Below are 12,171 nucleotides of genomic sequence, written 5' to 3' on the forward strand. Positions count from 1 at the left end.
GAGTGCCTTCTGTATTTCTGGGAACTTTTCTACCTGGCTGCATGACCTTTGGAGCGGTCATATTCATATATGCCCTTAACGTTTAACTTCTGGTAAGAGGCCAAGCTGGTGGTGGGACTTTGCACCTTCCAATCACAGTTCACCTTTCCCCAAGCTGGAAGTTTATGTCACCATTTTTTGCACTTTATTTATGGACTTATAACATGGACGTTTATTGCACATTGGTGTATCACTGGTCACCTTCTGGACATTTTTTGTTTTACACGAATTGCATACGTTTTCATTTTTTTGCATTATTATTGCATTTTTGGTTTATTTGTTTGCATCATTGTGTATGTTGCACAAATGCACTAGGGCAGCGCACCTGATTTCTTTACATATTGAAAGGGGGCATGCTGTGGTCAATATGGGGGCACACTGTGGTCAATCTGGGGGCACGCTGTGGTCACTCTGGCATTGAAAGGGGGCATGCTGTGGTCAATATGGGGGCACGCTGTGGTCACTCTGGCATTGAAAGGGGGCACGCTGTGGTCACTCTGACTATCGTGCCCCCTTTCAATGCCAGAGTGACTACAGCGTGCCCCCTTTCAATGCCAGAGTGACCACAGTGTGCCTCCTTTTAATGCAGACTGACTATCGTGCCCCCTTTCAATGCCAGTCTGCATTAAAAGGAGGCACACTGTGGTCACTCTGGCATTGAAAGGGGGCACGCTGTGGTCACTCTGGCATTGAAAGGGGGCACGATGGTCACTCTGCATTGAAAGGGGGCACGCTGTGGTCAGTCTGGCATTGAAAAGAGGCACGCTGTGGTCAGTCTGGCATTGAAAGGGGGCACGCTGTGGTCACTCTGGCATTGAAAGGGGGCACGCTGTGGTCACTCTGGCATTGAAAGGGGGCACACTGTGGTCACTTTGGCATTGAAAGGGGGCACACTGTGGTCACTCTGGCATTGAAAGGGGGCACGCTGTGGTCACTCTGGCATTGAAAGGAGGCACGCTGTGGTCACTCTGGCATTGAAAGGAGGCACGCTGTGGTCATATATATATAACAATAAATATTGTATTGTTTTTTGTGCACTACAAATAAATATGCGCATTGGAATTTGTTCATATTTTTTTTCAAAAGTAAAGTAAAGTAATAAGTAGTGAAGTTACTTTTCAAATGAAGTTACTAGTAAAGTAATCTCATTACAATTTACAGAAGTAACTAGTAACTAGTAACTAGTTACATTTTTTGAGTAACTACCCCAACACTGGTTCCATACTCCTCCTACTCCTCATTCAGCCTTTTAGGGGTACAAACAATAGTAATTGGGGCTTAGTGTGGTTTTGTACGTGTGAGATACATACACTTTTTTTGATCATATTTCCTATTCCGCTATTCAATAAAAACCTTTGGGGATCAATTAAATTGCGGGATAGTCTGTGTTGGTACGTGTGAGATCCACCTTTCCAAGTTTTTGGGGTTCATCTCATACTTCTGAAGATTTGAGGGTGCTGCCTGTTCCATACTCCTCCTACTCCTCATTCAGCCTTTTAGGGATACAAACAATAGTAATTGGGGCCTAGTGTGCTTTTGTACGTGTGAGATACATACACTTTTTTTGATCATATTTCCTATTCCGCTATTCAATAAAAACCTTTGGGGATCAATTAAATTGCGGGATAGTCTGTGTTGGTACGTGTGAGATCCACCTTTCCAAGTTTTTGGGGTTCATCTCATACTTCTGAAGATTTGAGGGTGCTGCCTGTTCCATACTCCTCCTACTCCTCATTCAGCCTTTTAGGGGTACAAACAATAGTAATTGGGGCCTAGTGTGGTTTTGTACGTGTGAGATACATACACTTTTTTTGATCATATTTCCTATTCCACTATTCAATAAAAACCTTTGGGGATCAATTAAATTGCGGGATAGTTTGTGTTGGTACATGTGAGATCCACCTTTCCAAGTTTTTGGGGTTCATCTCATACTTCTGAAGATTTGAGGGTGCTGCCTGTTCCAAACTCCTCCTACTCCTCATCCTGCCTTTAGGGGTACAAACAATAGTAATTGGGGCCTAGTGTGCTTCTGTACGTGTGAGATACATACACATTTTTTGATCATATTTTCTATTCCGCTATTTAATCAAAACCTTTGGGTATAAACAATTAAATTGCGGGATAGTCTGTGTCGGTACGTGTGAGATACACCTTTCCAATTTTTGGGGCGCATCTCCTACTGCCGAGGATTTGAGGGTGCTTCAGTCTGCCTCCTGCCTTTTCCGAACTCCTCCTACTCCTCATCCTGCCTTTAGGGTACAAAAAATTGTAATCGGGGCCTAGATTGTGTTTGTACGTGTGAGATACACCGTTTTGTAAAATTTGTCCTATTCCGCTATTCAATATACACCCTGTTTGAGTGTAAAAAATTAAATTGCGGGATAGTCTGTATCGGTACGTGTGAGATACACCTTTTAAATTTGTTTGGCGCATCTCCTTCCACCGCCAAGGATTGCAGGGAGCTTCAGTTTGCCTCCTGTTCCCAACTCCTCCTACTCCTCTTCCTCATCCTCCCTTTAGGGTACAAAAAATTTTAATCGGGGCCTAGTCTGTGTTTGTACGTGTGAGATACACCGTTTTTTTATCCTTTTTCCTATTCCGCTATTCAATATACACCCTTTTGGGGTAAAAAACATTAAATTGCGGCATAGTTTGCATATTTGACTGTCAGATACACCCGTGCGATACTGTTGTTGTTTTGTTCCGCTATTCAATAAACACCTTTCTAGGGCAAGATCATAAATTACAGAAATATGAGGAGACCGACAAATAGGGGCCGTGGCCTGGGTCGTGGTGCTGCTGGTAGAGCTCCTGTTGCAAGGAGAGGACGTGGTCGATCTGTTCCAGCTACACGCACAAGTGAAACACCTTCCACAAGTGTGAGTAGGCAACAGAACCTGTAGCAGTATTTGGTAGGGCATAATGCGCCTCTAGACGTGATGAGGCCTGAAGAAGTACAGGCGATAGTAGATTGGGTTGCTGACAGTGCCTCCAGTTCCTTCACATTGTCTCCCACCCAGTCTACTGCAGAAAGGTCAGAGTTGGCACCTGCAGCCAATGTCCAACCGTCTTTCACCTCACCCCCTTGGAAATCAGGCAAGCAGTCTGAGCCCCAATCCATACAGCAGTCTCTTGTTCTTTTTGAGGACTCTGTCAGCAGGGTTTCCCAGGGCCATCCACCTAGCCCTGCCCCAGAAGTTGAAGAGATTGAGTGCAGCGATGCCCAACCACTTATTTCTCAAGATGAGTACATGCAAGGACCATCGCAGCACGTCTCCGATGATGACATTGTGGAGATGGCATTGTGGAGACCGACAAGGAGGGCAGGGGTGAAGACTGGGTGGAAGATGATGTGGAGGACGATGAGGTCCTCGACCCCACATGGAATGAACGTCATGCAGGTGACCTGAGTAGTTTGGAGGAAGAGGCGGTGGTCGCACAGAGCCACCAGCACAGCAGAAGAGGGAGCAGGGTGCAGAAGCGGAGCGGCCGTGCCCTAGACACTACGCCCTCTACTGCCCAACGCAGCAAGGGAACGAGCGCACCAAAGTCAGCTCAAAGGAGTTCTCTAGCGTGGAAGTTCTTTAGAAAATGTGCTGATGACAGGACACGAGTGGTTTGCACCCTGTGCAATCAGAGCCTGAAGCGAGGCATAAACCTTCTCAACCTGAGCACAACCTGCATGATCAGGCATCTAAGTGCAAAGCACGAGCTGCAGTGGAGTAGACACCTTCAAAACCAAGAAACGTCTCTGGCTCATCCTGCTTCCTCTTCTGCTGCAGTCTCGGCCGCTCCAGCCACATCTGTAGTGATACCGGCACCTGCCACCCCGCAAACAGAGGATCTGTCAGCAACACCACCACCTGGGTCACCAACCATCTCCACAATGTCCCGTGGAACCGTTCAGCTTTCCATCTCCCAAACACTTGAGAGGAAGAGGAAGTACCCCCCTACCCACCCGCGATCCCTGGCCCTGATTGCCAGCATTTCAAAATTCTTGGCCTTTGAAATGCTGTCATTCCGTCTGGTGGAGACGCACAGTTTTAAAAACCTTATGTCAGTGGCTGTCCCACAGTACGTCGTGCCCAGCCGCCACTACTTTTCCAGGCAAGCCATCCCTTCCCTGCACAACCAAGTGGGGGAAAAAATCAGGTGTGCACTGCGCAATGCCATCTCTGGCAAGGTCCACCTAACTACCGATACGTGGACCAGTAAGCACGGTCAGGGGCGTTATATCTCCCTAACGGCACACTGGGTAAATGCAGTGGCGGATGGGCCTGAGGCGGATAGCAATTTGGCGCATGTCCTTCCACCACCGAGGATTGCAGGGCGCTTCAGTTTGCCTCCTGTTCCTAACTCCTCCTACTCCGCTTCCTCATCCTCTACCGCCTCCTCATCCAGACAGCGTAACACCTTCACCACCAACTTCAGCACGGCCAGGGGTAAACGACAGCAGGCAGTTTTAAAACTTGCCTGTTTGGGGGACAAACCACACACCGCGCAGGAGTTGTGGAGGAGCATGGAACAGCAGACAAATGAGTGGTTGCTGCCAGCGAGCCTCAAGCCCGGCCTGGTGGTGTGCGATAACGGGCGAAATCTCATAGCAGCTTTGGGCCTAGCCGTTTGACGCACATCCCTTGCCTGGCGCATGTGCTGAATTTGGTGGTGCAGAGGTTCCTTAAAAACTACCCCAATATGTCAGAGCTGCTGCAGAAAGTGCGGGCCGTCTGTGCGCACTTTCGGCGTTCTCACCCTGCTGCTGCTCGCCTGTCAGCGCTGCAGCGTAACTTCGGCCTTCCCGCTCACCGCCTCATATGTGACGTGCCCACAAGGTGGAACTCCACCTTGCACATGCTGCAAAGACTGTGCGAGCAGCAGCAGGCCATAGTGGAGTTTCAGCTGCACCACGCACGCGTGAGTCGCTCTGCGGAACAGCACCACTTCACCACCAATAACTGGGCCTCCATGCGAGACCTGTGTGCCTTGTTGCGCTGTTTTGAGTACTCCACCAACATGGCCAGTGCCGATGACGCCGTTCTCAGCTTAACTATCCCACTTCTATTCCTCCTTGAAAAAACAATCGGGCGATGATGGAAGAGGATGTGCCACAGGATGAGGAGGAGGAGGAGGATGAAGAGGTAACATTTCCAAGGCTTTCAGGGCAGTCATTCGCAAGGGGCTCCGAGGGTGGGTTCCTGCACACACAAACGCCAGGGACACAATTGTCCAGCAGGGGCACAGTTCTGGAGGATGAGGAGGATGAGGAGGAGGAGCTGGAGGAGGAGATGAAAGCATGTTCACAGCAGGGTGGCACCCAGGCCAGCTCATGGCCATCACTGGTGCGTGGCTGGGGGGATACAGAGGACACGGACGATACACCTCCCACAGAGGACAGCCTTTCGTTGCCTCTGGGCAGCCTGGCACACATGAGCGATTACATGCTGCAGTGTCTCCACAACGACCGCCGAGTTGCCCACATTCTAACTTGTGCTGATTACTGGGTGGCCACGCTGCTGGATCCCCGTTACAAGGACAACGTACCGTCCTAAATTCACTCACTGGGGCGCGATCGCAAGATGCGCGAGTACAAGCGCACGCTGGTAGACGCCATGCTGCTGGCATTCCCACCTGACAGCGGGGCCACAGTGGAAGCACAAGGCAGAGGAGGAGGAGGAGGAAGAGGTCGCCAACGCAACCAGGGCACCGCCAGCACCTCAGAAGGCAGGGTTAGCATGGCCGAAATGTGGAAAAGCTTTGTCAGCACGCCACAACAAACAGCAGCACCAGCAGCTCATATGGAACGTCTTAGCAGGAGGCAGCATTTCACCAACATGGTGGAGCAGTATGTGTGCACACGCCTAGACGTACTGAATGAGGGGTCTGCCCCTTCCACTTCTGGGTCTCCAAGTTGGGCACATGGCCTGAGCTTGCCCTTTAGGCCTTGGAGGTGCTGGCGTGCCCTGCAGCCAGTGTATTATCTGAACGGGTATTTAGCACGACTGTAACCCTTTTTCAGGAAAACTTGTCAGAAGTGATTCATGCTGGTAGCTGATGAACAAAGCAGCAGACAAAAGTGACACTTAGGAGTTGATTTACTAAAGGCAAATATACTGTGCACTTTGCAAAGTACAGTTGCACTCTGCAAGTGCAGTTGCTCCAGAGCTTAGTAAATGAGGTAAAGCTTCACTTTGCGAAGAATACCCAATCACATGCAAGGAAAATGTAAAAAAAAAACAGCATTTTTGCTTGCACATGATTGGATGATGGAAGTCAGCAGAGCTTCCCCTTATTTACTAAGCTCTGGAGCAACTGCACTTGCAGAGTGCAATTGAACTTTGCAAAGTGCACAGGCTATTTCCACCTTTGTGCTCTTGAGACAAGTACACACTATAGAGGGATATGCTTTGTTTATATTTCATGTCTGAGATTTACAACCACTTGAATTTTTTTCTTAGTGCCTTAGTTCTACAACATTTCCTTATGGAATAAAAAAGAGTCCATGCTTTACTTAGCCTCTCCATGCTCAGGTGCTGTCCTAGCTTCCTCCTAGACCCAGCACTGCCCAACCTCTAAAAGCAGTAAAACAGTCATGTCATGTTCAGCAGATTACTAGGTAAGCGCTGATCAATCAATGAGGAAGGCTTGCTCTACGCCACTACCAAGAAAAAAGAGGAAGTTTCTATGATGTCAGTGGACCAACTAGTAGACTGCAGGAATAAGAGACCTGAGGGGTTGGGGGGTAGGTGGTGGAGGTGGTAAAAATAGCCGGAGTTCTTCTTTAACTTGTTATCAGCCTCCTGCAATCCCTGTACAGCAGAGCTCACACCGGGGAAGGGAGAAGCAGCACAAGGAGGCAGTCATTTTTGCTTCAGTGTAAATAGCTTGCTGATAGAATAAAAGAATAGAGTGATAGAGAGATGAGTTCTTCTGTTGCTGCTTCTCCTTTCAGCTTCAATGCAGAGACTGGGGAGGGAAAAGACCTGTAAGGTTCTCTTTTAATATACTGTAAGCAGAGCTTTTTTTCATCAGGAATGCGGGGGGAATGCACCTCCAGCACTAAATGTATGTAATGGCAAGGGGTTACTGGAAAGGTCTATTGTTGCTGCGGGGGTCAATTGTTGAGGGAGGGGGCTATTGCTGCTGGCTGCTGGAGGGTGATGCTGGGAAATCTGTTGCTGCTGCTGGGGGTTCTTTGTTGCAGGGGTGGATCTATTGTTGCTGGGAAAGTATTTTGTAATGGGCGGTCCATTGTTGCTTGGGGGGGCATAATGTTGTGTGGGAGATCTATTGTTGCTGGGGAATCTATTGTGGTGGGGTGGGTCTAGTGTTGCTGGGGGTATCTATTATTGGGGGGATCTATTGTTGATGGGGTAGGTCTAGTTTTGCTGAGGGTATCTATTGTTGTGGGGGAATCTTTTGTTGATGGGGGTGGGGGTATCTATTATTGCTGGGGGATATATTTTTGCTAGTAGGATCTATTTTTTCTAGTGTTGCTGGGGGTATCTATTATTGCTAGGGGGATATATTGTTGCTGGGTGGGTTTAATGTTGCTGGGGTATCTGTTATTACTGGAGGGATCTTTTGTAACTGTGGAGATCTATTGTTGCTGGGGTGGGGTTTATTATTGCTGGTGGGTCTATTGTTGCCTATGTTGCTGGGGGTATCTATTATTGCTGGGGGCATCTATTGTTGCTTGGTGGGTCTAATGTTGCTGGGGTATCTGTTATTGCTGGCGGGTCTATTGTTGCTGACTGCAGAGGATCTATTTCACTGCTTTTCTTGTTGTCATTAACAAATTCCGTACAAATAATTTAGCAACACAAAATAATACTTGGTTCTGTATTCTCTAAAAGGGGCAGTAATGGGAGGTGGGAAGGGGGTGGAGGCAAGTAGTGGCTCAGAAGGGGGGAGTTCCTGCACCTATTCTCTGAAAAAAAAAAAGCCCTGACTGTAAGTGATAGTAAAATAGAACTTTCCCAGTTTACAGTGCGACTTTATTACTATTGGGTTAGCAGAGATGTAGTCTTTATTCCATTTATTAGGTTGATTGTTCTCATTTTGTGTTGCTGATTTGTTTGGCATCCCTTGTGTCATACCAAATTTACATCTTGGGGTCCTTTTTGGATGCACACCCATTCTCTCACTATACACCACTGGGCCCTTGTAAATGACTTTAATGTTATAATGATTTGTACGTTTTTTTTTTTCTTTTGTGTTGTTATTGGAATTTATATATATTTATATTATAAATCTCATTATTTACCCCTGAGGAAGACTCTTTGTGAGCTGAAACACGTTAGGCTTTAGCATCACTGACATACTGATATGCTGAAGATATTTCCAGGTAGTGGAGTTGTTGACTTGTTTTACAAGCCCTTGGTGTAACTGTGACTGCAATCGTTTATTCTCTGTTCAAAACTTTTTTATCTGAGGTCTAATAAAGAATTTTTTTTTTGTTTTTGCTTTGTTTTTGGTACCTATGTAAAGTCCCATTCCATACCATGTGTGCATTGTGTTACTAGGGAAGAGGCACCTACAGTATGTATTTAGGGGGTCTGGTAGGGGCAATAGGATTAAAGACTTGTGAGTGTTATTGAACTGCAACAGAGAACAATCAGGTCTTCTAACACGCCAGAGAAAGCTGTTCTGTGTGGCAGAGCTGTCTAAATCTCTGAATTAATTAAAGTATTAAAGCAGACCTTGCATGAAAATGTGTGTTCTGCCGCAGTCCCTCGCTTGCCAAATAAAAACACTCAATGAAAGTAATTATATTACATACACATTGTAGGGAAAAAGCAACAAAAATACCGTACACCCTGGTTTTTATCGACTTGTGCCACTGCACTTAATTGTGGGATCCCTGAGATATCTGGATCCCAAATTTGGGAGAAGACATTCCAGCAATGTGAAAAAGTTCATTCGCATGAGATTTAGGATCCTTAGATTTCAGAGGATTCCACAAGAAGGCCAAGGGACACCTCACTGAGCACCCCGGAGTCCAGGGTAGAAGGTATTTTTTTTTCTTCCTTTTTTTTAAATTTTTTTTATTGAGTATTTTTTATCGAGGTAATGGGGACCGCAGCATTTTTATACAAGGCTGCTTTTAATGTACGCCCTTTAAAAAATCATAAAACAGTACAGCTCCCTAAAGTCATTTTCAGTCCCTGTTCACACTATAGCGATGGCAGACATCGCATGTGATTCGGAGCGCACTGCTCTGCAAATCACATGCGATGTCTGTGCGATGTGAATTCAGCCATACAGATTGTATGGCTGAATTTGCATCGGACTCGGACACAACACGCACAGGACCCTTTTTTTTGGGTCCGCAGCAGAATCGGATCGCATGGTGGTTCACACCAATGTGATCCGATTCATGTCCGAAACTGACAGTTAACACTGCGATATGAGAACTGATCTGGGTGTGTCGTTAACTTTGTATTGACACCCCCAGCAATTTGCATATGGCAGTGTAAACTGCCTGCGATTTAAATGCAATGCGGGAACCCGCAGTGGAATCACAGGGTTCCCGCATGGCATTAATGTGAACCGGCACTAAATCCTCAGTATTTTTATTTTATCACATTGAACACAATAAAATAAAGATTCCCAAGTACAATATTTGTTAAAATTCTTACCTCAACGCTTGCACTTTACAGCTTTCAATGCTGTTGGCTCCTGCTCTCTCAGTGCCACTTCTCTGAACATCCTGTCTTCACAGGACAGAAGGAAAAAGTTAACAGTGAACAGTAAAGTCTTCAGTCAGTCTTTTAGCTTGGAGAAGGGAGGAGCAGGGAGTGCCTTACTATCCTAGGCTATGGGGATGTGTGTTTCTGTTGATGCACATAGTGTCGGCTGACAAACTCTAGTCTCTGCATGCAAAGGAGGCTCTATAGAATGCTGCAAGAGAAGGAGCCATCATGAAACAGAAAACCTGGGGCAGGGGTCATTGCACCAACTTAAACTGGAACATAGGCAAGTAATAAAATATGAAGCTGCAAACTCAATATGGGACTAATCAGCTGCTAAAAGTATTTAAACAATGGGGGGTTTAATATCACTTTCAAATGTATCTCAATCATTAAAAAAATGTAATCTATTTCAGCTTACCAGCTGGTGGCGGCTGCATCTGTTTTATTTCTTCAGCCAATTTTCCTTTATTTTCACCTGTTAAACCTGCCACTAACATGCTTCCTATTCTGGGGTGACAACACTCAATGACTGTACTCAGAGGCATAACTAGAACCTTCAGGGCCCCAGGACAAGAAACCATGAAGGTCCTCCCTGGCCCCAGTGCCCTTCCCTCCAAGCCCAGGGCCCTTTACTCCCATCGCTGGGCCCCCTTATTATGGTCCCACATTGAGACCCTTTCACATGTTCTGTAGCGGGCCCCCTTCTTGCCATGTTGAGCTCTCCCCACCCACGGTGGCAAAATGCCAGGGCCCAGTTCCGCCACTGCCGCAGGTCCTAATTTGATAGGCATGTGAGTGCATGTGTACAGCCCCAAACACAGACAGTGTGCATTCAGGGCCACTCACCCACACCTTTCAAATTAGGACATGTGGCTGTGTTTGTACAGTCACTGTGTCCCCAAAGTCTAGTCTAGGCTCCAGCTGCACAAACTGCTCATTTATGGGCCCTTCATTTTTTTTTTATTCTTTTTTTTTTTTTTTTTTATATATTTTTATATTTTTTTTCACAATGTTTCTGGGGGTAGGGCTTTTGTGAAAATTCAGGGGTCTGAGAAAACACATTCCCCAGTTTCTTTCTGCAGCCCCAGCTGCACAGAAGGAATGAAGAAGAGCTTCAGTACCGATCACTCACCGTGCTCATTAAGAAAAGGCAGGGGCGAGAAAATTACATATGCACCGGCCCCTTACGTGCTATCCATCCTGAAATTATCCCCCCAGCAGCTGGAAGAGCTGGGTGGGGGTGGGTGCCCAGCAGGCACAGACACACAATCAGTGCACAGAGCACAGAAGAGGTGATCAGTGCAGCAGGGGGGCAATTAGAGGAACCAATCCCCTGTATGCAGCAGCTGAAAGCAGTGGGAGGAAGAGGAGGAGAAGCTTGCTTTCAGCTGCACAGGCTGAGGAAAACATGGAGGGGAATTAACAGGAAGAGAAAAGTAAAAGCTCAAAACAGCTCAAACGCCTGTAGGAGCAGCTTCTTTGAGCTGCAGTGTGCATGAGGCCCTAACCTTCCCTAAAAACGCTGCTAAACTCCTGTAAGAAAAAAAACACCTTTAAGCTTACAGTGGGCATGAGGCCTTACAGGGGATCGAATCCTATAAATTGCCCTCCTGTAAAACCTTATGTGACAGGAAAGCTGCACGGGCCCCCCTGTAGCATGGGAACAGGTCGCAATCGCGAACCCTGACGGTAGGCCACTGACTGTACTGTATCTATAGAGGAGCTGCTATGATGCCCTAGGACAGCACTACAAAACACCTTCCCTATTTCTCTTCATACATAAGAGTAGACAATGGCAACATGTAAATTATAAGATAGAAGCAAAAAAATTCTGGCAGGTCCAACAAGTATTTTCTGCACATATATATCAAAACACTTTCACCTGGTATATTTAACAGACCAAAGGGGAGAAAATGTAAGAAGTTTATTGTTAGGGTGTTGTAAAATAGAAATGACTCAGCCTGTTGCGACACTTGAATTCATTATTATGCCGTTTTAGAAAACTAGTGAACTTTAGATACATTACCATTCTCTCTTGCATTATGATGATGCACTAATGTAGGCATTATCAAGCATGGTGATATATTTGCGTAACACATGCTGTATCTTGGTGCGCCTGCACTGTCTGTAGATTTGCCAAAAATCCCTAAGAAAAAAAAAGTTGTCAAAAAGGTGTCATACCATAATATCAGATATGTACATTTTAAGACCCTTTACCTAAATACACCATATGATATGCCATTGCCCAGCTTCAGGCACAATAAGCTTACTGGTTTTAATGAGTTGAACACTCAAAAACCACCTGCCTTAAAGTGTATTTCTTCTTTTATGATCACATTTGGGAAAACCTCTCTATGTGTGTTCCTATTTACACAGTATACCTTACATTTTTTTAAATACTTTGTACCTTTAAAGGCCTTAGGTACACTGGTCTTTAAAA

The sequence above is a fragment of the Pelophylax lessonae genome (assembly GCF_965119305.1).
Source record: "Pelophylax lessonae genome assembly, chromosome: 2".
NCBI lineage: Eukaryota > Metazoa > Chordata > Amphibia > Anura > Ranidae > Pelophylax > Pelophylax lessonae.